This window comes from Rhinolophus ferrumequinum, chromosome 23 (assembly GCF_004115265.2).
Source record: "Rhinolophus ferrumequinum isolate MPI-CBG mRhiFer1 chromosome 23, mRhiFer1_v1.p, whole genome shotgun sequence".
Classification (NCBI taxonomy): domain Eukaryota; kingdom Metazoa; phylum Chordata; class Mammalia; order Chiroptera; family Rhinolophidae; genus Rhinolophus; species Rhinolophus ferrumequinum.
This window is the reverse complement of record NC_046306.1, coordinates 19,518,887-19,546,812: the sequence shown is the minus strand read 5'-3', so window position 1 is coordinate 19,546,812 and position 27,926 is coordinate 19,518,887. Positions and strand designations below refer to the sequence as shown.

The 27,926-nt window shown below is 50.2% G+C and overlaps 1 protein-coding gene across 5 annotated transcripts in view; it reads left to right on the top strand.

The window, feature by feature from the left end:
- The window catches only part of EPB41L1 (erythrocyte membrane protein band 4.1 like 1), a 119,409-nt gene that overhangs the window by 8,509 nt on the left and 82,974 nt on the right, over nt 1-27,926 (top strand). For 4 of the 5 annotated variants that reach the window (XM_033094212.1, XM_033094209.1, XM_033094210.1 and 1 more), the window contains exon 2: nt 7,167-7,217. The exons of the other annotated variant lie outside the window; for it this stretch is intronic. The gene's annotated coding sequence lies outside the window, so the exon portion shown is untranslated. The remainder of the gene's footprint in view (nt 1-7,166; nt 7,218-27,926) is intronic. 5 annotated transcript variants of the gene reach the window in all.

Sequence of the window (27,926 nt, the reverse complement as noted above, 5' to 3'; positions counted from 1 at the left end):
GCCGTCTGGGCTTCAGTTTTACCAGCTGTTTTAGGGGTTGGACAGCATAAGCCCGCGATCCCACGTAGCTTCGATCTGTGGTTCTGGAAGCCAGGTCTCCTGCTGCCCAATTCATGTTCTTTGCCATTTTTTCTTGCTGTCTCCCCAGCTTCACGCCCCTCTGATTAGACTCCCCCCCTTTTAGTGTCTCCCATCTTCAGAGATTTCATACAGAGCCTGGATCCTAGCTCCTTGAGTCCCTCTTGTCAGACCATAGGCCCAGGCACGCAGCCCTTTCTCTCTTTCCGGGCCCACTCACCATAAACAACCAGGTGCCTGTGAGTCTGGGGATGCTGAAGGTGGCCTCTTCAGGGCCGCCCCTGGGGCCAGTGCCAAGGGGAGGGACTCGGAGAATGTGTTTCCTGAGGTTCCTAGGACACGCCCCGTGCTTACCTGTGTCTTTGCCCCAGGTTCCTCCCTGCCAGGAATGCCACCCTCCTTCCCCAGTCACTGTTGAAATCCTGTAAGCCTTTTCAAGGCTCAACTCAGATGCCAACCTCTGTCCCACAAAACCGTGTGAGCCCTCCCATTCCTACCCCTACAAAGAGAATTTGTCTCTTCCTCCTCTGCATTCCTTTAGCACCTTATCTATTCTCTGGGACAAGTTCTGCTGGTCTTCGCTTTATCCTGGGATGTCGCTTGTCTCTCTTGCTAGGTTGTGAGCCCTAGGATGGATCATTCTTTGCTCCCCAGCATGTAACACAGGGCTTGGCACAGAGCAGTTGCTTAATGGAAGATTGTTAAGTTCTATTTGCAGAATCTGTCTCTGGCCCTGGGTTGGGCTGGTTTCTTTGGAGCCCCTGTGGCCCCATCACTGGCAGGCCACAACTTCTCACATATCCCCTTCTTTATTTGTGGATCGGAGGAGGCCAAGTTGGGCAGTAAGAACTTAAATTCCAGTCTTGCACTCTGCCGTTTCCTGGCTGTGTGACCTTGGGCAAATCACTGCACCTCTCTGAGCCTCAATTGCCTCAGCTTAAAACCAAGGGGTAGGGATGACACGTCTGTTGTGGATGTGGGAAGATTCACTGAAATGATATGTGAGAATGCTGAGATCTAGGCATCGTACAGAACAAATGGTCAGTAAACAATTATACTTCATTACTTTTCAGTTAATGGTTATTCTCGTTGGTGTTTCAGCAGACACCTGTTGTGTTTTGAGCATCGTGCTGGGGGGTGAGCGTGAAAGAGAAAAATCATTGTAGGAGTTCCTCGGTCTTCAGGGCCTTAAGGTCAAGTAGGGGCTGTAAGACTCTACTGTGAGGAATAGTGTCTGGTAGGGGTGTGGCTGAGTGACAGGAGGCAGGGAGACAGGTGCTCGCTGTGGAGGTAAGGGAGGCGACTTCCAGCCTGGAGACGGGAAGTATTGCAGGGAGGATGCAGGGACGAGCGGGGCGCAGAGATGGCCCCAGAATCTTCACACAGAAGGAGCTTGGGTCAGCACCCCAGGTGGAGGGGGAGCTTCAAGCCTTGTTTTGCTAAGAAGAATTTGGGGGGGTTGATGGTTCCTGATGCCACTATTGAAAAGGAGACACAAGACTAGAAAGGTAGGGCAGAAAAGTTAGGACTTTTTGGCGGAGGTGAGCAGGCAGGGCCTTGGTCCCTCTGTCCAGGCTTGAGCTGAGAAAGGTCGGGGGTGGACCGTAGCCCCAGGCCTCTGCCGGCTGGCCATGGAGACTTCCATAGTAATAGGGCCCCTTGTTTACCTGCCCAAGGTTGAGATCTGAACTCTGGTCTGTGTGAAGTAGAAGTGCAAATTGATCCCAGAAATGTCAGAATCTGTAAATATCAGAGGTGGCCGGCAGGAGAAGCCGTCTCCTTATCCACGCTCCTCACCCCTCTATTACACATCTGGGAAGCAGAGGCCCCAGAAGTGGGAGACCCTGCCCGGAAACAGAGTAAACGGGCCGCAGTGAGTTCAGCGCCAGCCCCAGGTGAGCTGTGGACCTAGGCCTGTGTTAGGGGTTAAGGGAAGAGGGTGAGGAGGGGGATCCCAAGGAGGGATGTAAATGACAAGCAGATGTCAGATTGGGAGCAGTCTGTTGCCAAGATGTGTATGTGTGATCCCAGGTGAGTGGGATGCGAGTGGGCTGAAGCTGTCATCCTTTCGGGCTTTCCTTCCCAGAAAGGAAGAAGGGCCACATCGGTGGGAGCCAGGGGAATACTGGGAGCTGGGGGAGTTCAGGGGGTGGCCTGAGAAGAGGAGGCTGTTGCCAAGCAACCAAAGACACAACCGTATTACCACAGCACAGAGCATCCAGCATCTGTGAGCCACAGTGGTAGCACCCTCATTTTATGGGGGAAGAAATGAGGGCTCCAAAGGTCACAGCTAGGAAGAGCAGACCCAGGGAGGGGGCTACTTTAAAGCCACGTTCCTGGCATGCCCTGGGTGGCTGCCATCTCAGTCCTCAGTCAGGCCTGGTTTCAGTGAGGACCTGGGTCAGAGGAGTCAGGAAGGTCCCCATCCCAGGGCAAGCCACCTTTTGCCGTCCTGCACTTCCTCTCCATCAGGCCCACCTATCTGGCTTGTTTTTTTCTAGTTCACCTGCCCCCTTGTTCATTAATAAAAAATATTTATTGAGCACCTACTGTGTGCCGGGTCACTGCCTCTGACCTTATGGAACTTATGCCTTAGCATGAGGGCTGTGCCACATTCGTATGATATGCTGGGAAGGAGGAGGGGAAGGGACTCACTCCCCCTTCCTCTCTCACACCTTCTATCTGTCCCTTTCTCCTTCTGCTCCTTTCCAAGGCCCCCTACCCCCAGTTGGGACTTTTTGCTGGAACTGCCTCCTGCAGAAATAGAAATCGAAGTTAATTGTTAAACCTAATGGCTGGTGAGAGTCTCCCCGCCCTGCTGTGCTGAGTGCTAGCTGTGCTCACTCGGAGAGGGGCGGAGCCACCCAGGTTTTTCTGGCCTGTGCCTGCCACCTTTTCCCTGCACTGGAATCTGTCTCCAGAATCTGCTCCTCCCCTCCTTCTAGCAGGAGGGCTGCCTTTTGGACCCTTTCCCTGGACTCCAGCTGAGGTGACCCTGGGAGGTGAGTAGTGGCTCTGGCCCTAGTCCAGCGGCCTCTGGGTGAGTGCTCTTGGGAGAGGTGCAGGGAGGGCATGGTGCCCAGCCCCAGGACCTCCCCAGAAGGCAGGCAGCCAGTGGACCTTGCTGGCTTTGCCTCCTGCAGGGAAGGGCTGGGGGGTGGTAGGGACGGTGCTACAGTAGCCTAAGGCCTGTACACAGGACCGTCACCCAGTGCAGGCCATGCCATACCTTTCTCCTGTTCTCCTTCTATTTTAGCCTCTTCACTGGGTGTCCTGTTCTAGGCCATTCTCTGCCACTAGCCTGGGGAAAGAGGGGTCCCTGAGAATAGTGGCCAAGGCTTATTTCTTTAGAAGGCAGAGTTTTAGGTGGGGCCCCTATCAAGCTTTAGGGACAGAGCTCAGGCCTCCTAGTCAGCCAGGCCCAGGGTCAGAGCTGGGTGATCTTGGGCAGGTGGCCCACCTCTCTGAGCCACTGTGTCAGCCTCTGAACAGTGGGTCCTCTGATCCCTTTGTTACCATCACTATGAATATAATAGGCCCCAGATGTAGATATTAATATTAGGCTCAGTGTTTGAGTTTTCAGGCTGTAGATAGATATAGATATTAATGTTAGGCTCAGCAGGGGTGTGTTGAGTGAGTAGATAGCATTCTATTCAGATTTGACTTCACTTTGGGAGGCCTAGCTCTGGCTTCAGGCCTTGGAGGCCACCATCCCATCCTCTAGGCTTGATGTCTAGAGCTGCGCTGCCCCCTACAGCAGCCACCAGCCACATGTGGCCATTGAGCACTTGAAATGTGGCGAGTGCCACTGAGGAACTGAATTTTTAATCTTACTTGATTAGATTAATTTAAAATTTAAAAAGAATACTCCATTCACATATCAAAAAACCATGTACGTTTGGGAATTAGGTTCATGAATATACTTTTTCAATTGTAAAGACCAAGAGAATCTAAACATCCAATGAAAATGTAGTGTCAGAATTGAGATGGGCTCCAAATGTAAGATACACACGGGATTTAGAAGACTTGGCATGAAAAAAAGAATGTAAAATACCTTAATAGTATTTTTATATCAGTTTCATGTTGAAATGGATGTATTGGGTTAAATAAATACACTATTAAAATTAATTTTATCCATTCCTTTGTATTCTTTAAAATGTGGTTATTGGAAAATTTTAAATTACTTATGTGGCTTGCATTTTTGTGTTTCAATTGGACAGCACTATTCTAGCCAGAGTTGAGTTAGACACATTTGAATAATAATACAAGACTATAAAGACTGGTTATTTGGGGAGGCGAAGCTCAGATACTTCCCGCTCACTGCCCCACTAGATCTGGGCCATGCCCCATGGTGGAATGTTACCCTGGAAACCCCATAGCTTAGGGATAAGTTGACAACTTCTGAGGTCAGATGAACAGCCTGTGTTTGGGTGGCCATGCTACTCACTTGCTGTGTGTGTGACCTTGGGCAAGTCTCTTCACTCTGCTGAACTTTAGTCTGTCATTTGTAAATCTAGACTAACAGTGGAATTTACCTCTTTGACAGAGGGGATTTATGAGATCTAGTCCAAGTGCATGCAGCACTTAAGCAGAGTGTCTGGCCCGTGTGACTAGGGTATTAGGTATTAGCAAATAGGTATCAGTTACTCAGGTATTAGCTGTGGTTGTTACTACTGTTAGTTGTGGGGGTAGTTGCTACTGCTGTTGCATCGTCACCTTGGATTGTCTTGTTCCATTTGTCCAAAAGTGACCTGGACCAGAGAGAAAGGAGAAGTTAAAGAGCTTGAGGGTGGATTTGGGATGGGGATTCAGGGATGCTATGTTCGTTACCTCAGGGGATTTCTTGCCCTTGAGGTAGCTTCTTGGATCTTCCCGTTCTGTAGGTGATTGGGCAAAGATATGTACCCATTTTATAGATGAGGAAACCAAGGCCTGTTGTGGGGAAGTAACTTGGCTATGCAGCCAGAACCTGAATGCAGGAGTTCCCAACCCTACTCTAGTATTATTGGAGCCAGAATTAAGAGGCCACGTTTTGGGGTTGTAGGAGTAGGGCCTGACCAGGAGTTGGGAGCTTGTGAGAAATGGTTATTATTAGTCACCTATAACTGGAAGGGATCTCAACACCATTCGGTACAACCGTCTCATTCTTGAGTAGAAGAAACAGAACTCTGTGTGTGTGTGTGTGTGTGTGTGTGTGTGTGTGTGTGTGTGTGTGTGTATGTGTGTGTCTTGCCTAGGATCACACAGCAAGTTGGTGGCCAAGCTGGAACTGTTTCTATTTGTTTAGATCCAGCCTTCAGCTCAGCCCTGGCAGGACGGATGGCCTGCTTGTCAGCCCCCTCCTCTCCTGCCCAGTCCCGAGGGAGGGCTTCTGAGAAAGAGGCTTTTGTTTCACCAGCTCCTTCTGGTTTCCTCTCAAGGTAGCTCCCCCCCACCCCCAAATCTGCCCAGATTTGTATTTGTTCCTGTTACAGGTTTAAAGGGCTCTGCAGTCTGGTGTCCACATACATCTGCTTTCTGGACGCACATGGGGGAGACCTTGGGCTTTCTCATCAAGGAGGTCTGGGTTCAGATCCCTCTTCTACCCTTAATTCTCTGTGGCCTTGGTCAAGTCACTTGTCATTTTTCAGTCTCAGTTTTTCATTTGAAAAGCAGGAACCGAAATGCTGTGCATATAACTTAGTGGTTAAGAATCTGGGCTCTGGCTCTCACCCCTGCACTCCTCCACTGTGTTAGTCTTCAGGGCATCGTTTCACCTCTCTGGGTGTCAGTTGCTGCATCTGTATTGGACGCTGTTACCTCCTGGGTTGTTGTGATCAGGCACTGTGCTGAGCTCTCCACATGCATCATCTCGTTTAATCCTCCCCTAAGCCCCGGAAGCAGACACTATTACTCTTGTTTTCCAAATGAGACTAGTGCTCAGAGAAGTGCAGTGACTTGCCCCAGGCCACACAGCTGGAGTTGGTGGAGCCATAATTCAAACCAGGTCTGTGTGACTGTAGAGCCCAAGCTTAGAAGCACTGTGCCGCACTGACTCCCAGGCATGCTCCCTACCTGGCCTCCCGAAGTTCATCCAGGTTCTAGGAAGCAGTGGAGGGGGAAGCAGGTTGCCGGGTGACTGATGTTACAGCTGGAGTGGCCGTGTCCTGAGGCCCCTGGGGCTCGGGCACACACCTTCTACTTCTGCTTTTCTAACCTCAGCCCGAATTACCTTCTTGTTCGTCTGATTCTTGCATTGTGCGTAAGGTGGAAACACCTTAGCCCCCTTGGAGATTTACTGTTCTGAGTGTGTGAGTCCAGGGGACCTGAGGTTTCTCCCTGCAACAATCCTGCCCCATTGTGTATCAGGCCAGGCCTGCAGTTGGGGCTTAAAGAGGATTGAAAAGGGGCTTAAATACTTTGTGAGTGAATTAGAACAGAGCAGACTATTAATGCTAAAAAGACCTTAGGGACCAGTGCGTCCAACCATATTTATTTTACAGATGGAGAGACTGAGGCAGGGATAAGCCAATGTGAGAGAGCAATGGGTGTGTTTTTCCTGGGTTTGGAGACCATGGGACTCACATGGAAAGAAGCACCTGAGGGGTAGGCAGGCCTCTGCTCTCCGTTGTCCCCCAGATCCAGTCCACCACCACGTTCTGTGGATACCACCGCTTAAATATCCTTGACTCCACCTACTTTTACTAGCTCTACTGCGACCACCCAGTCTGAGCCCTTGTTATGTGCCCCCCGGACAACCACAACAGCCCCCTAACTCATACACCTAACGCTCTTCTTGCCCGTGTCCAGGCCACTCTGTACCCTATGAATCAGTGATTGCCCGCTGCTGTTAGAATCAAGACTGAGCTCTTTACTGTGGCCTCTGAGGCTCTTCACGGCCTGGGCCTGGCCTGCGCTGGCTGCTCCAGCTTCAGATTTGTTCCTTTCCCTTTTGCTCTCTGCATAGTCACACGGGCCTGTTCTGTTTAACAGGTTCAGCAACTTCCCCGAGGTTCCTCAGAGAGTCAAATGCCAGCCTCTCAGTTTCCAGCTGCATGCTGGGCCCATGAACTCAGATCAGAGGAGCTAACACCACTTCCTCCTTCTAGGTGCCTGACTGACGGCCTTACCCCGAGGGAGCCGGTGTGGACGCAGGACGGGTGAGTGTTAACACTGGCACAGCGTAACTTGCCTCCTTCTGCTCAGGTTGGACAAATTGATCTTCCAGGCCCTCAGGCTCTATGTTTTGATATATTTTACAGCTGGGGACATCTGAGGGTTTGTCTAGGCCACAGATTTCTGGTGGGTTTGAAAAGCGGGGTGGGAGAGGCAGTGCTGCTGGTCCTCTCTGGTTTGGGCTTATTTTGAGGTAGGGACTGAAAACGTATTCATTAAACAACTCTGTGTTAGACAACGTGCTTGGCCTATATTGCTTATCCGGGTCAGCATGGCTATGACGGCTGGCCTTAGACCTGGAAGCCGGATTAGCTGACCCTGGAGCCCTTGTTTTCTCTCGCTTAGCCACTCCTAGGTTGTAGACTGCATTCAGGAGAGGCAGTTTCATTCTGGTTCTGCCACTGATGACTAAGTGAGCTTAGTTAGGCAGCACCATCCTTTCTGTTGGCCTTAGGGTCATATATACACTGTCAGGGCAGGAGTGGGGGAAGGTGGAGTCAGAGTAAATGAGTTGATTTCAAACTTTCTCGCAGGGAAATTCAAATGAACCCAAAAGAATCTCCATGTATGAAACAGCTAACGGGGTTGCAAACGGCAGTGGTTGCAGTTAGGGTAGGGCTGGGGGTTTCTAACTGGCCCCCATACAATGACAGGGAACCATCTTGGCTCTGGGCAGGACATTTACAAACCCCTGGCCCGGGGCATGTCAAAGCACCCTTCTAACTAGGGACTGGCAGGTGATGACGTAGAGAGGGAACCGAGGCAATGAAGTTCCACTGGTGGGGAAATTTCTAAGTAATACGCAAATGTCATTGCGGCCTTATTAACAAGGCACAGCTACTAGGGCTGTGATGCTGTCATGCTAGAATCCTCTGGTTTTTATTTTCGATTAGATGTGAGGCACCTCTATACCCCAGGGGAACTCATCAGTGTGTGTGTGTGTGTGTGTGTGTGTGTGTGTGTCTAAGGAGCAGGGGCTGTGGGGGGTGGGGGGCAGAGCCAGGATGGGGCAGGTAGAAGAAATGCCAAACAGAGCTGAGAGCATGTTGCTCCTAGGTTTGGTGGGGGTAGGGGGTGGCTTTAGCTCCAGTTAAAAGGAACGATTTGGCTCCTTCCTGCCAGCACATAGGCCCCATGGAGATCTCTGGGAACAAGGACTCCTCTGTCCACAGCCACAGCACAGCCAGGACAGAAGAGGTGGATTCGCAGTTCCCAGGAAGGGGCCTGCTGGTCTTTTCCTGACATTTGGGCAAATGGATGGGGAGAAGCGGAACTAAGTGGATGTGTGCATGGAGTGGGGGAGCGTGGGTAGGGGAGGCAGAGCTTGGTTCCTACATTTATTATTGCACAAGTTCCTTGAGCTTCCGGAAGCCCTCCAAGAAGCCAGGCAACTCAGTAGAGGTCAGAGTCATGAAAGGTGAGACTCTGGATGTTAACCACCGTCGGTTTACTGGAGGAGATAGGAAATGGGAGAGACGATAGATTTTCCGAGGCCGCCCAGGTGCAGTGGAAGTCGTTTGGATGGCAAGTCCAGAACTCCGCTTTCGTGTCCGTGCTCTGACACTGACTGGCTCTGTGGCTTTGGCCTCATCGCTTCCCCTTTCTGGGCCTCAGTTTCCTCTTCTGCAGAATGGGGATGGACACATCAACCCTGGCTACTTCTTAATGCTCTTCTGAGCATCGGTTAGAATAGGGTATTTCAAGTCTTTGGGGGCAACAGAATCGCAACAGGAAGCATTTGTAACAGAATTGCTCTAGTCGAACTGGGAGTAGTTTATTCAGGATCTTGCTGCCTCCTTCCTGCCCTTTGTTCTGTGGATGTTTTTGGAGGGGCCTCCGCAGATTCCCAGGGCTCCGGAAGCAGTGTCTGAAGACTACTGGGTTGGGTGATTCTTGAGAACATGCTTTGTCCCTTACAGGCCAGGTGACAGGGATTTCTGTTGAAATGCACAGGAGCAGTTATTAGGCTGCTGCAAAAGTAATTGCGGTTTAAAGGTTAAAAATAATTGCAAAAACCTCAATTACTTTTGCACCAACCTAATATAATGCTGGCTTCCGCTTGGCCGTGCCCATGGCCAGCACAGACCTTATCTTGGTGAGGGCCTCTATGATGGGCATGGCTTTTTCAGAAACAAGAGACAGAAAGTCATGTCAAAGTGGCTTAAACCAGAAACGGACTTTAATAGCTCCTGGGATAGGTCATGAGATTGAAGGATGAGGAACGAAGTTGACTCTCCGTCTGTCTCCCATCACTGCTTGTCTCTCCTTTATGCCCTTATTAGGAACTGGCTGTCCACTGCCCCAGCTTAGCAACCCAAAAAGAAAGAGGGAACTCTTTTTCTGCCAGGATCTATATATCAATCTAAGGGAAGGACTCTGATTGGTTCAATCGTTGTTGCTGTGGGGGATAGAGACATTCTGAGTGGCCAGGCCTGGGTCACGTGCTTACCCACGTAGCTAAGAGACAGCCTCTTCTGGAGCAGGGCTGTCACCAGAAGAAGGGGGAGTAAAAGGCTACTCTGCAGACAGAACCACAAGAATGCACTAGGATATTAGTAGAATCTTCGGTTATAGGAGAATGAATGAATAGCTCATAGGCCTGCAAGGGACCATAACTCCCCTTTTCAGTAATAGAAATACAAATACCAACCGTGATAATACCGTATTTTGCCATGTATAATGCGCACCTTTTGGCCCAAATTTGTGAGGCAAAAATAAGGATGCACATTATACATGGGTGGTACTAATTCCGTATCTATATAAATGTTTTTAATTCTTTTATTGTTTTTATATGTATGGTATTTTAATAAAAATCTTTTATATACATTGTTTCAATTAATCTTCAAACATTTTTGTGATGTAAGTAGAGTAGGTAATACTATCTTCACCAAAAAAAAGAAAAAGAGTACAGTCTCTGAGCAAGAAATGCTTGATTGGACCAGTGGTCCTGTCTTTCTTTCTCCCTTGCTAGGTTTCTATTCTCTCACAATTTACGTAAGCTTATAGGCCTCTTCTTACTAATATGAGACTGGGCCTTCTTACGAATTAAGTTTAGCTGCACTATGTTGTTTTTGCCTTCTAGAAAACAAGGGTTATGATTACAAATCATAGAATAAGTTTACCTCTCCACTGCTTTCAATACACAAAAATATCTTTTTAAAAATAATTTTTCAGTTATAGTTGACATACAATATTATATTAGTTTCAGGTGTACAAAACAGTGATTAGACATTTATATAACTCATGAAGTTTAATTCTTTTATTTATGCTTATGAGTTAAAAGTGTAACTCTAGAAATCAATAACGATATCCTTATGCAAAATAATACCCTGGAATATGATAATCGGTTTTGTTGAACTTATAACGAACTTGCAACGAAAGTAATTTCGGCCAATGATTCAATGAAATGAAATGCAAAGTGACGTCTTGTTGTCCACAGAGGAAGTGACTCTGACTTGATAAGACAAGCAATGCCGACTTTATTACCACAGTGTGAACAGCGTGATATTTCTCTTTGTACAGTTTAGGTGGGAGCTAGCGATCCAGCTGATATTTTTACACAAAATATTGGAAAATTAAAACAAAAGATATTTTCCCCCCGGAAAGTTTGGGCCTAAAACGTTGGTGTGCATTATACATGGGAGTGTATTATACGCGGCAAAATGCGATAATAGATAATGTTGATTGAATTATTCTCCCTGTGCTGAGCATGTGCTATTGCTTTACATGTATTGTTAGTTCATTTAATCCTCATGACAATCCTTTGGGTAGGCACTATTACTATCCTCATTTTATAGGTGAGGAAACTGAGGCACAGCTACTGAAGGTCACACATTGCATAAGAGGAGGAGCAGGGGTTTCAAGTCCCAGTAGTCTGGCTTCAGGGCCCATGCTCTGATCACTGTGTCTACTGCCTCTGGTCGGTAGTTCAAGTGGCTGTCCCACATCTGTTTGCATGCTGCTCCATGACACAGAGCTCACTACCTGCAGAGGCAGCCCAGGTCCAGGTTACACTGCTCTGTTTATTGGAAAGGGTTTCTTTCCAGATCTGCCTCCATATAAATTCATCCATTCAGTGTGTTCCTGTGTCATAGGCATTTCAGGAAATGTAAAGAAAAATCATCCATGAACCTGCTATGATCCTCTTAAGGTCACCAAAACAAATAAGTCACTTTACTGAGCTCTCACTTCGTGCCAGGCTCTGTGCTGAACGCTTAATGTGCATGATCTCATTTCACTGCAACAACTCTATGGAGTAGGTACTGTTTATCATTGCCGCCATTTGCCAGAAGAAGCTGCAACTCAGAGAGGAGAAGTGACTTACCCATGGTCAGATAGCTAGAGCTGGTATTTGAGTTCGGTTCTGTCCAGCTCCAGAGACTGTGCTAGAAACCACTGCGGTTCCCTAGAGGGGAAGTAAATGTGTGCAGGTGTGGCTGTGACCCAGTCAACAGTGCAAATCGCCATTGGAGAGAGACGGGAAACGTGCAACTGACATTCAGAGGAGATAGCTCAGGGGAAGGGGGGGTGGGGAGCATAGGGTATAGCAGTTAAAATGTGGGGACAGTTGATCTGGGCCTTGAAGGGGGCTAGGACTTGGCATTCGATTCAGGAGCGCGCTCCAGGAGGACGGAGCTGCCTGAGGAAAGGCATGGAAGGGAGAAGCAGAAGCAGTTCGGTTGGGCCAGAACTAAAGAGCTGGGTATGCAGGGAGCTGTCTTTCAGCTTCACAGGAGTCTCCTTCCATGCTATTCTCTTCAAAGATGTGAAGAGGTTGGATAGTTTCCAGTTGCATGTAGGTGCCTAGTTCCTTCACCTTTTCTCCCCCAGTGTGAGGACAGGCTCCAGCTGGATGGAGGATAAGGGCACCTGGGTACCAAGAGGTGTCAGTCCTTCATTCACCTCCTGATGGCGAATGGAGGGAAAAGTGTTCCCCTGTGGTCCATCGCCCAGGGATCAACCCTTCCTCCAGACAGCACAGAGCTCAAGGAACCAGGATGGTTTCCAGCAGCTTTGGTGAGTGGTAGGATAACCCGTCCCCTCCCTGGGAAGCAGGCTGAAGCATATGCCTCTCACCTATGAGGGACTCTCTTCCCTTCCCCCTTTCTCCTTCCCCTTCCACACACAGCTGATCTCATCCACTTTGTCAGAAGATGGATAATGCCCTCAGAGCCTGGGTTCTGTCCTGAAGGTACTCTCAGATTTTCTTTCAAACAACTCAAAAGGATCATTGGGGGAAGAATAGGATGTTAGTGCTGGGTGCCTCCTTGATTTCAAAGGATGGAAGAATGGCATTCATATTTATTGAACTGGACTCACACTGTCAGAGGCTTTATCAACCCATTTCACAGATGAGGAAGCTGAGGGTCAGAGGAGGAAAATGACCCAGGTGCAGTTGTCGCATGAAAGGTGGCTGTGTCACTGTCTCTTGTAGGAAGGATGTAAGCGTGGGAGACTCAACAGGGAGAACTCTTCCCCCGCCTTGCCCACTGACTCCTCCTCCTTCGAAGTGGCTCTGAAATGCTGACTCTGGCTACCCTGCCTCTTCCCATCCTCGCCTCTGCATGGATACAGATCATTCCCACTGGCTTGCTGCCTGCCTGAGAGCGAGAGGGGTTGTCTCTGGGAGGGGGGTGAAGGGGACATTCACAAATGTCACCCAGATAAGACCCAGATGTCCAGCATTCCTTCTGTAACCCTTGTTGTCTCTGGGATTTCTCTCATCCTTCTTGGAGAGATTCCAGCATTGTTGTAGGGGGTAAAGAGGTGGAGAAGGTTAGGGGAGTTCTTTCTGTGAGGGGGTTCTTCATCCCTATGGCCTTTCTCACCTAGCTCACACCTGGACTAGAATCTAAGTTCCTTACATTTTTCCTGCGAAGGTCTTTTCTATTCATCGTCTCATCAGATTTTCCCTATAATCCTGATAGGTAAGGCAGGGAGGGTATAATAATCCCCATTTGGTGGGTGGGTTAATTGAGACTCAGTCAAGGTAAGTGACTTCTCCAAGGTCACACAGCTGATGAGTGGCAGAGCTAGAAGACAGAAGCCAGTGTCCGGGAATCCTGATTTTTCTTCCCACTGCCCAGTGCTGACGGCTATTGGGACAGCCTCTGGGACTCTGTTTTTCAGTCCAGCCCAGTTTGTAGGGACCCTGTCCCCAGTTCAAACTTTCCTGAGCTTCCTAAGGTCTGCAGAATAAAACCTCACTCACCAGTGCTGAATCTAAGCGTTCCCCAGTCCAGCCACATCCAACTGTTCTTGCCAATCTTGGCGACTAACAGGCTGGCCTTTTTCTTCCTACAAAGTGGACGGGATTAGCCACTTGTTGGGGGAGGATCCCTCTGTGGGATGTTGGAGGCACGTGTTCCAGCCTGCTGCCCTGGAAGCAGACGGGAAACTGAGGCCAGGGTCGGCACAGTTACTGCATTCATGGCCCCTAGAGAGGCAAGGCCTGGAAAAGGCTTGGATTTGGCCTGGGCTGGGCTGATTGGATGGGCCTCTTTCCCAGAAAATCCACAACTTGGTTTCACTAAGTGGAACACATTGTCCACTGAGTGTTTACATTTTGTTCAACTTCTGCCCCAGAGAAATTCTTCCTACGGGCACCCTGGGCTTTCCCAGAAAAGTGGCGTCTGGGCCAAACCAAGGAGGAGCCCTGGGTTCCTGAGGCGCATTGGGGGCTGCAGCTCAGCGCTGGCTAATAACAGTTGGGATTCTGGAGTGAGCGGTGATGGTTATACAGCTCTGAATATAGTGTTGGCATGTTCTTTACCTGCAGACATCCCTGGAGTTGGCAGCAGGGAGCGAAGGCGCTGAGACTGGCCTCCTGGGCTTCATGTTGGCCTGTGACAACAGTGTTGGCTTCTAGCACTTGTTACTGACCAAGGCTATTTTCCCCATGTGGAACTTGGGGAAACTAAGACTCAGATGCGGAAAGTACTTGACGTCAGTTGCCAGCTGTAGCCAGCCCTGGATGCAAAAGGGGGAAGCTAGCAGTGGAGTGGGGGCAGCGTTATAAAACTAGAAGAGCAAACATTGCCTTCTTATGTGTTCCTGAGAAGGTCTCGGGAAAGGTCTGAATGAATGACCTGGGCAGATCCTTTCCCTCCCTGGGCCTCTGTTTCCTGCTCTGGATTCATTCTCTACGGTCCTTTGGATCCCTGGTGTTCTGTCATCAATGAGTTGAGACACATGGTTACCAGTTCTTTCTAGGGACTCAGTGGCCTCGTTTGTCAAACAGGGGCAACAAAATCAGTCCTGTCCTCAAGGATTACTGCTGAAGGGTCAATGAAGCAATCCCATCACTTTAGGGCCACGTGAGACGTTGGCAAATGAGTCTCTATAACAAGTGACATGCTTCCGCCCTGGCCGTGGGGTGAAGCGGAAAAAAGCTTGAGCTCCAGACTCAGACAGACTTGGGTCTAGACCCTTGCTCTACCACCTACTGTGTGAACTGGAACGAGATACTTCATTTCTGTGCCTTAGTTTTACTATCTGTAAAATGGAGACAATAATGGTTCTTACTTCAGAGGTTAATGGAGCCCCAATGAGAATGCAGGCAATGTGCCTATCACCGTGCCTGACACACAGTCTAGTGCTTTCTAAGTGGTAGGTGTTACCGTGTTGTTGATTATCCTAATGGTGATAATGACATTTAGAGACTGGGATTCTTTGGGGGCCAGCTAAGCTAATGATGGTAACGTTAATTCTTACTAATATTCTCTTCTGTCTTTTGGTACTTTACAAAGTAGCATCACTGTAGGTGGCCTTCAGAGCCATCCTCAAGGGAGACAGGAAGGTGTCACCGTCTCCATTTTACAAATGTGGTTGTGAGTCTTAAAAGAGGAGAAGCAGCTAGTTCCTGATTTTAGCTTGGGTCTTCATGCTTTGGGAGCTCCACTCCTGGCCATAGATGCTGCGGGGATCAGCCTCTGGATCAGGCAGCACCGAAGGGAAGTGGGGGATGATGGTGACTCACCCTGATTTTCGCTCTGTAAGTTTTGGAGAGCGAGTGAGGGAGTGATGGAATGAAGGACAGAGTGACTGGCTGGCTCGGAGACCTTGCCAAGTCACAGAAACACACAGGCTCTGAAGTCCATACTCTCAGTATGTTGGGGGCAACCTGTCTCTCGCTTTGGGGCCCAGGATTTCTGAAGCCCTGGGCCAACAGTGTCCCTGCTTGTTCAGGATGGTCCGGCTGGATCCTGAGCCCCGGAAAGCCAGATTCATATCTCCTCTCTACTGTTTCCAGCTCGTCCACCCCATCCCAGTGTTTGGGCCTGAAGTAGATTCTTCTGCCAGTCAGTCCTCCATCGAGCCTTGACTGAGTAGGCCAAGTTTCCTTGAATTCCTGCCATACAGCAGGCACTGTCCCACATGCTAGGATACAGAGGTGAGCACAGCAGGGAAACACATGGTTGGTGTTGAGCAGCAGAACTTTTAGCAGAGTCCGGCAGGGCCCGGGGGGCAGTGAAGACGGTGTCTTAGTTCCTCCCTGGGAGGCATGATTTTGAATTTGGAAAAATGTCTCTGCTGTGGTAGGCACCATGTGCTAGGGGCCGTGAGCTGGCAGCTCAGGCCTAGGCGGTGCTTCCACCTCTGCCACGGCCTTGCTGTGTGACCTTGGGCTGGTCCCTGCCTCTCTCTGGTCCTCCTCTTCCCCATCTTCCAAAGGTGGGGATTGCTTCCAATATGAGAATAGTCCCTGATGTTTGTGAGGCACTTGCCTGGCCCACATGTCCCATACTCACAGGAGCCCAGGCTGATGCCAAGGTCCCTTCCTGCCTGGGGAGTGGCTTCTGAACTGGGGAAGAGTTGGTAGGAGCATCAGCTCCCCCATAGTCTGTCCTGAGAAGCCTCCTGCTGGCCTGTGGGCCCAGCTTCCTCAGCCGGCACTAGTGCTGAGGGAACAGGTTCCATTAAGGCAGCTCCTGACTTAAAAGCCAGGCCTGCCCGGCAGTGGCCCTGCACACTGGTGGGTGTACCCTCTGATGCTTTCCTTTCTAGGAGGTGTTGAGAGCAAAACTTCAAGGCCCCCTGAAAATATGGAGTTGACTCAGCCCCTCCACAGGAAGGGTGGTGAAATTGAAGACTGAGAAGGGCAGGTTTTCCCACATCTACACTGAGTGTCACAGAGCTGTCACCGAGCTACCTGAACACAGAACTCCTGACCCCTTCCTCCGACAGTTGCGTCTGTGCTTAACTGTTCCTGGGCTTTGGTCACTGAAGTTGCAGAGCATGCAAAGGGTAGAACTTGTGTGGATCCCATAAGGAAGAGGGTGGTAGGACTTCATCCAACAGGCTGTGGCTGGGAGGGGAGACGTGTCTGTCGTTTTTGTCGTATTTCCCTGTCTTCTGTCATGTTTTCCAGATAAGTTCCTTGGTCTCTTGCCCTAGTGGCATTGACAGCTGACATGTTGAGTGTCCAGAGGAGGGAGGGAATCAGACGGCAGGCCCTTGTGCCCAATGGGGACAGGAGGCCTGGTGAGTCCTGGCTGTGCCTGATTCCGGGTGAAGGAGTGGTTTAGCTGTAAGCACCCGTCCTGGCCCTGGGGCAGTGTCCGTGTGGCCTGGCTGGCAGGCCAAGGACGAGTGTGTCCTCCCTGCCCCCAGCCCTTGGTGTCTGCAGCCTTCCTATGCCCCTGCATCTCTGGGCTCTGCGACTCACATCCCTGCAGCTCTAGGCTCTGCCACTTGGCCCTGGCACGGGGACTGGTCTGACAGGTTTCACCGCACCCATGAGCAGCTAGGAGCTGGGGCAGGGCAGGCCTGAGGAGGCAGTGCTGTCCTTGCTGCCCCACCCCCAACCCCCGTTTCCCACCTGTCTCAAGAGCAGCTGCATGGGGAGCTGGAAAGCACAAGTCGCTGGGACTCCTGTTCCCTGTTCTGCTGCTTACTCAGCAGGTGGCCATGGGCAAGTCCCTTTCTCTTCCTGGACCTCCGTGTCTTCATCTGTACAGGGGGACTTTGGGATCAGTAATTTCTCCCACAGCCGCGTTCTGGGATGCTAGTTAGAACTCTGCCATTTTCTCCACTCCCGGGCAAGTCGTAGCACACCGAGTGCCTCAGGTTCTGAATGGGTGAAGTGAGGGCCGTGACCCTTGCTTGCTTCCTGGGAATGGTGATAGGATCAACTAACAACTGAGAAAGTATCCAGTCTCCACTGGAAGTGTTTTCTTTCTAGAGTCTGGCCTGCCCTTATCTGGCCCAAGCAGGAGAGAATATACCTAGAGGTGGGGCTCACTCCAATTTCCCCTTCTCCCCCTTTATCCTGAGCCCATAATTGCCTGGGAACCAAGCCTTCTGATCTTCTCCAGGAAGCGGTTAGAGGAGAACGAGACCCCGGGAGGAAGGCCTCAGCACTTGCTCCTGGCTTTCAGATCAACCCAGGGCCCAGTTCAGGGGAAGGAGGGAAGGCAGCGGGTTCCACCATTGCCACAGCCCCACCGTTGGAGGAGGACCACAGCTTCCTTATGTAACATTGAAGAGTATACACAGCAAATGTCCTCAGAACATCTAAGTTCTGACAATGTATGTAGATCAGAAGGAGGAAGAGGCGTTAGATAAAGAGGACATTTCCAGCCTGGGATGGAGGTAGAGAGAGAAGGCGAAAGGGAATGAACATTTATCGAGTACCTACTATGTTATTATACACACACACACAGGGTGCCAAAAAAAATGTATATACTTTTTTTTTATTAGTTTCAGGTATACAAAACAACGTAATAGTTAGACATTTACACCCCTCACAAATAACCCCCGTCGCCCAATCTATTACCCCTCTGACATCGTATATCGCTGTTACAATTCCACTGACTCTATTCCCTATGCTGTACTCCACACCCCGTGACTATATATATTAAATTATAGTTGACATTCGGTATTATTCAGCGTCAGGTGTGCACTGCAGAGGTCAGGCATCTACGCTGTCCATGATGCATACACAGTTTAAGAAAGGAAAACTGTATTAAAATTGTAACACTCAATACATACCGATAACAAAAGATGACTACAAGTCACGTTTGACTTCTGCAATTACAAGAGGTGTTCAAAGTGGCTACCATCAGCGTCCAGACAGTTCTGACTACGGTGAACTACTCCTTGAGCAACGTTGACCAAAGTGTCCACTTGTATACATGTTTTTGGCACCCCTGGTATATATCCTATATTCTCAAGTCTCCTTTCCAGGTGGCAGCCCGTGTAGTCTTTGTAAAACACAAATCAGACCATGTCACTCCGTGTCTGTCCTCTGCCCTTAGGATAACTCGAATCTCCTGACCGCGGCCTACAGAGCCCTGAATTAGCGGGTCCCTGCCTCCCCCTCTCAGTTATATATCTCCCCATTGGTCATTTACATCAGCTACAGGAGTCTTTGGTTTATTTAACAAATTCTTCCCTACCTCAGAACCTTTACATGTGCTGTTGCTGTTCCCTCTGCCTAGAATTCTCTTTCCCTGGCTCTTTGCAGCCTTGGGTCCTTCTTATCCTTTACAACTCAGCTTAATTGGACACTTCCCTCCCCTGCCCCACTGCACTGCTTTCTCTGCCTCTGATTCCTCACGCTTATCACAATTTGCAACCACTTGTCTCTTATTTTTAATGTCGTATTCAGTCTTGACTCCACATTGCATGGCAGAGTCGGTATTCAGTAAGTATTTGTTGGATGAATGACCGAGTTGTAGGGAAATGAGAGTGCTAGTTGAGGGCCTGGCTTAGGGCATAGCTCTCAGTAGGTGCTCAGTAAATGGCAGCTTTTGGTGAGAACCTACATGGATGGTAAATACCCACCAATTTATTGCGGCTGGAGCACTCATGCATGGGGGCAGGAGGTGCAGAGGGCAGTTCAAGTTGAAAGGATGAGCAGGTTCCAGATCCTAACGGTCCCTGGTGCTTGGCCAAGGAGTTTAGACTTTAGAAAGATTTTGCTGGGAGTCACTGCCGGGGCATTAATTGTAACTATGGAGCCCGACTTCTGAGGTGTGGGCTCAGGCACTTGGTGCCCTCGGAGAAGCCACGCTGTGTGGTTAGAGGAAGTGCAAGGTCGGGGGCAAACTCAGAAAGGCTGGGCCTTCTCCTGAGGCACTCTCTGAAGCTGGCTATTCCCGAAGGGCCCAAAGGAAGGGGCGCTGTTGGGAGCTTGCTGTGCTTTCTGATTCCACATTGCCACTGCACTGTTGTGGGGGTGGCAGAGGATTGGGGCCACCTAAGACTCAGATGCTCGGATTTCTATTCTGGCTCCTCCCCTTATCAACCATTGTGACTTCTGCCAGGTTCATTCACCTCTCTGATTCCCTTTGTTCATCTGTAAACAGGCTACATTTAGTGCCTGCCTCATAGATAAATGAAGTACTGTAGTGCATGCAAAGGGCTTAGCAGAGCGCCTGGCACGTACTGAACACTCAGTAAAGGTGAGCTGTTATCTTCATTCAACAGTGGGGAATCAGAAAGGGCATTCCAGGCAGAGGGAAGCACAAGTGCAAAGATAAAAGTGCAAAGGGATGACACAGGAGGGTGCCTTGACGTGGTGGGAGTTTGCTGTGCACGTTGGGGAGAGCAAGAAAAGAAAGTGGAGTGGCAGGCGGGCCCAGATCCTGCAACATGTATGTATTGGGCCAGGAGCTGGAACTTTATTGGGGGGTGTGGGTGGGGGGGCAGGGTAGGGGCGATGAGGGCCACTGCAGGGTATCAGGTTGGGAATGAAGTGATCCAGTTCTGGCAGTGGGAGGATGGGTTGCAGAGCCAATGGGTGGAGGCCCAGAGACCAATGGACCAGCTGTCGGTACAGCCTCAGTGAGAATGATGGGCCTGAACTCAGGCATGAGAAAGTGGAGAAGAGGGAACAGATCAGAGAATGGGCGAAGAGGGAGAGTGGACAGAGCGTGGGGCCTGACGGGTGTGGGGGAGTGAAGGGGGAGGGAAAGCAGCCACATCCTGGATGGCTGCTGGGTTTCTGTTATATGTAGGGTGGCTGAGGGATTCTAGAGCTGAAAGCACGGCGAGTGCGTGTGGGTTTTGATGTAAATAGTTTGACTTTTCTGGGAATTGAGAAACTTCCTGAGAGACCTTTCTTTTTATTCCAACTCTCAGTGTGGAATATCTTTCTAAAATCTCTGAGTGATTGACTCCTCCCCTAGTGATGAGAGAGCCCCCCCCCCCCCCCCCCCCCCCCCCCGCCCGCCCAGGACACTGTGCACACCTCCTTCCTGTCATGCTAGGGCCTGGGCGAGGGAGGGGATGGTGGCTTGGCTTGTAGGTGGCCAGAATCCGAGATCTTATTTGGAAACTGTTTTTGAGTCCATCAGTTTTCTTGTGATTTTCTTCCTTCTTAAAGTGTTAGAAAGAGGCATTGCCGGTTAGTGGAATGTGTTGTGTATTCCGAAGCTGGGAGCAAGGCTAGGCCACCTTTTGAAAGCGGTATAAGGTAAGCTCCTGCTTGTCCCGTCTCTTCATTTTTCTTTTGGTGAGTGTGGACTGGGAGCTGTTATTCTGGAAAACCCCAGGTCTTAGATTTTATACTTTATAGATGGGGGAAATGAGGCCCCAAGAGAAAGCAGATGAGACTTGCTCAGATCCAGTTGTGAATTGATGCCAGACCTGGGCTGGGGCCGGGTTCCTGCCTTCCAGCGCCAGGCTCTCCTGCTTCTGCAGCTGGTACTGCCTCTTAGAGGAACATGGGGGAGACGAACATCTATGTACACAGGCCCCGGTCCCAACTGAGAGGCACACACCTGGTGACAGCGGACCCCCACAGACTGGGCGGGTCTCAGCTATCTCCCAAGGCCCCACGCAGAAGCCCGTCCACATCCCTGCTCCCGCCCTGCATGGCGTGGTTGGGGGTTGGGGACTGAACCAGAAGGATTGGGTCTGTTCCCTCCTGATGAGAAAAGGAGAGGAATGCCCCATCTGGATGGGGTGGAGTACAATCCACATCTCTACTCCAGCTGATTGCTGTGCTGAGAGGCCTTTGTCTGCGTTGCCAGGGGAACCAAAGTTTCTGCCTCCTTCCAAGGCTGTGATTGGCTCCTGGTGGAGCCTGAGCTTTGGTGAATGGAAGGGCCTCCTTCCTGCCTACATCTTCCCCAGGTGGAGAGACTAGAGCGAGGCTGGGGTCTGTGTGGAAGCACGTAGGTTTCTGTGCTCCACCCCCTCAGCTCTAGAGGTGATGGGTCCCCTTGTTCATTCACTCAATTCATTTATCCCAGGCAGTATGTGCTCCAGCCCCTTCTTTCTTCTAGGGCCAGAAAAGCTAACCTAGGAGTCAGAGGATTTGCAATTGAATCCTGGCATAACCACAGACTCACTCTTGGTCTTGGGTGGGTCCCTTCCCCTCCTTGAGCCTGTAAAAACAAAGGCATGGGGCTAAACTCTCTGGTCCTTCCAGCTCTGATTTCCCTGACTGTGCAGCCCCCGGCCTCTCCCTTTTGACCTCCCGTCCTCCCATCTGACCACTTGCTGGGCTCTGACCATGTTCTCTGTTGTAGGTGCCCCTGTAAGATATAGGACAGAATAGGGAGTTGCACCAGGTCTTAGCATTGTTTTTTTTTTTTTTGTCCCTAGGAACGGTGTGTTCTCTGAAGCCTCCCCTAAAGCCCCAAATCCTGTAGCCTGTCTTGTCTCAGCCCTTCCACCTGGACCCAGGCTCAGGGTAATAAGCCAAGGACAGAGAATGATGGATGCCCCATCTCTGCTCAGGGCGGGGTTGGGCAGCATGCAGAACAAAATTTGCTGGGCAGGGTGGGGTGGGTGAGCCCTGGAGCTCAGCAGGCCTGGGTTCCAGGCCCCACTCGGCCACATGCTGGCGAGGTGACTGGAAATATTGCTCAGCTTCAGTTTCCGCATCTATGACCCAGGAATTCAAATGTCACGTCAGTGTTGTTGCAAAGGTCGAACAAGATGACACATTTGCCATACAGGAGGCACCAACTCCACTTCCCCGATCTCTCCCCTAAAAAATGCCTGATTGAGAAGGGTTTGACCTGTGGTGCCATGCGGCAGACTAGAGATACTTCTCGTTCTTGGCAGTGCCAAAGAGCAGAGAGAGCAAAATGTGGGCTTGGGTGGGTAATGTCTGAGTGGGGGAGGCATGTGTCAGAGTTAATGTTTAAATAACATTTTTAAGATCCTCCAGGGACCTCAAATGAAGATTTTTCAGATGAGCTGAAAATGGGGCAAAGTAATGAGGCTGAGCTCACTGGCAGGAAAGGGGATGGCCTAATTGGTACTGGCCTTGACTTGGCCCCGCCACACCGATTACCACAGGCTGATGGGAGGGATGGCCCTGCATTTGGACTGTAGACTGAAGCAAGCGATGTCATCTGGTAGGCTGACATCTGGGGGACATCTGGTGGTGACTTGGCCCTGCTTCTTGTTGACTCACTAGCTCAAGGGTCAGAGGTGGCTTCTTAGGGCATTGGCCTTCAGAACCTGGTAGCGCTTTTAGCTCTGTGACCCAGCGTCCCTCCACCTCTGGGCTGGCCCAGACGTGGCCACTGCCTGCTATGGGTGTGGGGGGAGACAGGCCTGGGACAGTGAAGTCAAACATGAAGTGCTGGGGGACCTTCCCTCCTGTGCTCAGGTTTGTCTGGGGTCTGTGATGAGGAGGATGGAGAACAGGAGGACGGGGATATTCAGGAGAAGAAAGCAGGCTGGGGGTGTGTGTGGGGGGAGGACGTGACTCTGGACATGCTTGTGGCTCTGCTTACATCAAAGAGGCGCACAATCTGAGGGCCATGTGTCAGTGAGGCTGAGGAAGGGCCCAAGAGGTGTGTGTGTGTGTGTGTGTGTGTGTGCTTGCGTGTGCACGCACGCACGTACGTGTGCATGTCCCCATGGAAACACAGGTGGTAGAACTGGTGAGTGGTCATGGACCAGGAGAGCCTTGTCTTGAAGACGCGAGAAAATCCTGACCAAACCCTTCTCTGGGAGGCTGCCTCTGTGTTGCTCAGGCTGGGACGGGAGTGGATGGCCCTGGGGGTGATGTGTCATTGTTTCTCCTGGGTGCCTGGTTCGCATTGGAAACGCTGGTCCTGGGGACATTGGTCATGGTGGGGAGATTCCTCACGGGGTCATCTGTGGCGGTCGGTCATCCCAGCCTTCTTGGTGCCTGGCTTGCCTTGTGAATGCAGTTGGGGGCACAGGGACAAAAGTGGGGTCACCAGCGCCTCCCAGTTCACACTGACCCCGGGGATCCCCAGGTCCGTCTCTTTCCATGGTCTCTACGACACAATACCCCTCTTTCCAGCTCTCCCACAATCTCTCTGGCCGGCTCTCATTCGCCTGTTCTCCCTTCTCTCCTTCACTGCTCAGTGTGTGGGTTCCTCAGGGCTCCATTGCAGTTATTGTTGTTTTTTTAATAATACTGTGGGTTTTGTAAATTATGAAAGCAATAACGTAGTACAGAGGTTTTGGAAAACAGGAGGAGGAAAAATATGACTTCTGAGAATTGTGGGGGGTTGGCGTGCTTCCTTTCCCTTTTGTTCCTTTGCTCTTTTCTCGCAAGGCCATAGGCCTCTGCAGTGCATTTTCAGGGCTGTCCTGCGTGTTCCCCTTAGCAGTGTGTGTGAAGCTGCCTTCTCTGTCATTACGGAGGATTCCATCAAATACACGACCCCCCACCCCTTTTCCTGTTCATGGACATTCAGGCTATTTGCAGTGTTGCAAAGCTGAACATTGCATAATGTGCTTTTTCTGTATTTCAGGTGATGTCTCTCAGGGAGGGGTCCAAGAGGGGAATTCTGGGTCAAAGGCTGCAGGTGCCTTTTCAGTGCTTGGCACATCTTGCCAGACTGCTGTGCCGCTGTAAAGCCCCAGCGTCCAGGGCGAAGGGGCAGGCACTGGTTTTGATTCTCTCAGGTCCCAACAGCCTGTTCCTCAGACCATCCTCTGTGCAGCCCCCCTTTCGCTCTAAGATGAGGGGGAGTAGGGTAGGGCTGTGGAGTGAGGCTGCCTCGGTTCACACTAGGCTCCTCTCTCCACCCGCTGTGTCTGTATCCTCTGTGGTCAAATGGGCATGATGTGAGTGACTGTCCCGCAGGGTCGTCATGAGGCTTTGTCATCCATATAAAGCGTGGAAGCACACAGCCTGGCACTAGATAGATTCTGAGCCATGATGACAATGGTGAGGCCCAGAGAGAGGAAGCTGCCTAATGACTCAGGCCGTGCTGAGCCCAGAATCCAGGCTTCCTGCCTTCCGCATGGTCTCCTTTCCTGATGCCAGCCTACCCCTGGGGATGGATGGTTTATGGGGGCTGTTGTCCCTATGCTGGAGAATTTGGTAGAGGGCCTGAGTCCCTGGGGTGGAGCTGTACGGTGGGGCCTCTTCCTTTCCTCCCAGAACCACCCCCTTTTCCTGCCGTGCTGTTTCCCCCAAAGGTATGTCTCTGGGTTAGAGTTTGGGTACCCTAGAGATGCATTTAGGATACATTCTGGCCCTTGAGAGAGTTTCATTCAGGGCTTTAATCCTGGTAGGAAAGGTGGGCTCCAAAGATCCCTCCTTAGGTGGCTATATTAGTTTCCTATTGTTGTTGTAACAAATTACCACACACATACTGGCTTAAAACAACCCAAATTTATTACCTTCTGGAGGTCAGAAGTCGGAAAGTGGGCCTTATGGGGCTAAAACCAAGTTGTTGACAGACCTGTGTTCCTTCTAGAGGCTCCAGGCGAGAATGTGTAACTTGCCCTTCCCAGCCTCTAGAGGTTGCCTACATTACTTGGTTCATGGACCCCTTCCAGCAGTGGCCTCACTCCAACCTCTGCTTCCATCATCACACTTCCTTCTCTGACTCTTAGTTCCCTGTTTCCCTCTTTCACTTATAGGGACCTTGTGACTGATTACATTGGGCCCACTTGGGTAATCCAGGATGAGCTCCCCGTCTCAAAATTCTTAACCTAATCACATATGGAAAGTCCCTTGTGTCACGCAAGGTAACATATTTCACAGGTTTTAGGGATTAGGACGTGGACATTATTGGGAAGGGGGTGGTTATTCTGTCTACCGCAGTAGCCAGCACCAGGGGTCTTTCTGGATCAGTAGACTCCCAGGTACTGCTGGAATTATACCAGCAATGGAGGAAGGGCCAGGGGAACCCAGGTGTATAAGGGCCATGAGACTGTGCCACCAGATTCTCCACGATGAAGGGCCCTGAGGGGAGGCAGTATACCCTGTGACACTGTGACAGAGGTGTTCCATGACACAAATGCCTTCAGGGTTAGGAGTGGTAGGTGAGGCACTGCCACAGGAAACCAAGCAGCCCAGCTCATCCACTGCCATCACTGCCGCGTGTATATGTGTTTATGTGTGTGTTCACTCATCTGCGTCTCTACAGCAACACTCTTGGGAGGGGCCAAGGAGCAACCCTTTAAAAAGGCCTTTTCTGTTCTTATTCTAAGCAAAATAATTACACAAGTGACTAATTTTATCCCTAATCCCATAATTACTTTATTATGTAGCTGGTGAGAGAGCCCCAAGCTGTGCCTATGGCCCCACTTTGGCTGCTGGCCCAGTTGGCCTGCTCTGCCAGCATGGAGCCTGCCTTGCTTCTGGCCTTGGCCTGCCATGATAGCAAGGTGGCTGCGGTTCCATTCTGGCTGAGGCCAGCGACACCTGGTATTTGGGGTCTGAAAGACCATCCTTCCTCCCCTCCAAATTTAGGTACAAAACACAGCTGCCTGGAGAGTAAGAGATCGTACTTACGGAATTGAGTAAGAGTCAAGAGATCTGGGTTCTACGTCAACTCTCTCATTCACTTGTTCCTTGAGCAAGTCATTTCTCTCTGGGTCTTGATGCTGTCATCTGTAAAATGGGGCCCTTGCCAGCCTTAACACTTGCTGATCCCATGACAGGAAGGGAGAAGACTAAAGCTCTGAGACTGAGGTAACTTCTTGCTACCGACTAGCAGCATACTTTAATCATAGCATTAAAGATAATGGTGTTAACCATAGATGTCATTTATTGCCTGCTTACTCCATAGCAAGCGTTGTACTACCTCCTTTATATTTTTTTCATTCTTTACTCAAATGATTCTCCGAGGCGAACTTCACAGAAGAGGAAGTTGAAGCAGTGATTGGTAAAGTGACTTGCCCACCAGGAATGACAGAGGTAGAAAGTAGTAAAGCTGGGATTTGAACCCGGGCCTGTCTGTCTCCAGAATTCTTGCCTTTCCCATTAGGCCAGCCTCCCAGAGTTAGGCTTGTAGGGGTGACAAAGCCTCTTGATATTTGAATATATGAACTTAAACTTGATACAGCAAACAAGGGCAGTAAACTAAATTGGAAACTCCAGCAGACCAGGAAGTTGGGTGGCCCAGGGGTGCTTTCCAGCTTTGCTACTGGCTCACGGTGTGACCTTATCTCCAGGCCTCAGTGTTTCCATCTGTATTATGGGAGGTAGGATTAGATGGTCTCCCAAGACCTTCCTGGTGTTGATACTCTGCGGTCATGAATCACCTGGTCCCAGGAGGTGCTGTGTGGTAGGGATCCCAGCCATGGTGGAGGCCAGTGGGTAGGTGAGTTGGTAGCCCTAGTTGTTTTTATTAGGTTCACCCCCATAAGAACAGATTGCTTAGACTGCGTCCCACTGAGCGTCTGCAGAACAACCTTCCCAGGCCACGGAGTCAAGAACAGAGGATGGACGAGGTCATTTCCAGGATGTTCCTGCTGCTCCTGTAAGATTATTGCCCAGCCTAGGCTCTTAGCTTTCTCGGGTTGGGCCTGGGTTCTGTCTTGCTCCACAGACTGCACTGGACTCAGCCAGGGACAAGCAATGGCTGCATGTCTGTCTTTGGGGGCCTGTGAGGCCTGTGTGGGGGGGGTACCTAGAGGCCTAAGCATAGTGAATAATAAAAGCTGCTTTTTCTTTCTGGGCATCACTATATGCAATGCACCCTCCTGGCAATATTGCCTTTAGTTCTCTTCAATTCCCTTGAGGTAGGTGCTATGATCATCCCGCTTTACAGCTGAGGAAACTGATACTCAGAAGGTTAGGTAATTTTCTCCAAATCACACAGCTAATGAGGGATAGAGTGGGATTTGGGATTCTGACTCCAGAGCCCACAGCGTGGCCTCAGGTACTGATGTCCACGAGCTGAAGAAATAAGCATGAGGTTGGGAGTCAGCTGGTGTTTGAATCCCTACTCTCTACTTACCATCTGTTTCCTCTGGCAAGTTACTTTATCTCTCTGAATTTTCCTTTCTTTTTCCACAAAATGGGTACATTAATACCAGCCGCTTAGGATTACTTTAAATGCCTTCAGGGCTTTGATCCTTCTCCGTTTCCCTGAGGATTCCAGGAAGGCGAAGAACAGAGAGGCAGATTCTCCCACAGGCCTGTGATTAGCAGAACAGCCCAGCAGTGGAGGTAGAATTGAGGGTAGAGGACAGGAAATGTAAATCCCTGCTGAAAATTGCCTCCACTTGTACCCGATGACAGAAAAAATGTACATGCGAAGTGTGTGTCTCCCCTTCAGGTCACTTACTCCGTTTCCACCTTCCTAGGTCTCACTTTTTCAGTTCTTCCTGTTTCTCCAGCTTCATCTCTTAGTCTTTTACTCTTTTTCTGGTTTTCTGACACTTTTTTTTAATTTCAATTTTTTTTTATTGTGGTGAAAATACACATAACATAAAACTTACCATCCTCACCATTTTTAAGTGTACAGTTCAGTACTGTTCCGTATATTCACTTTGTATCGCCATCA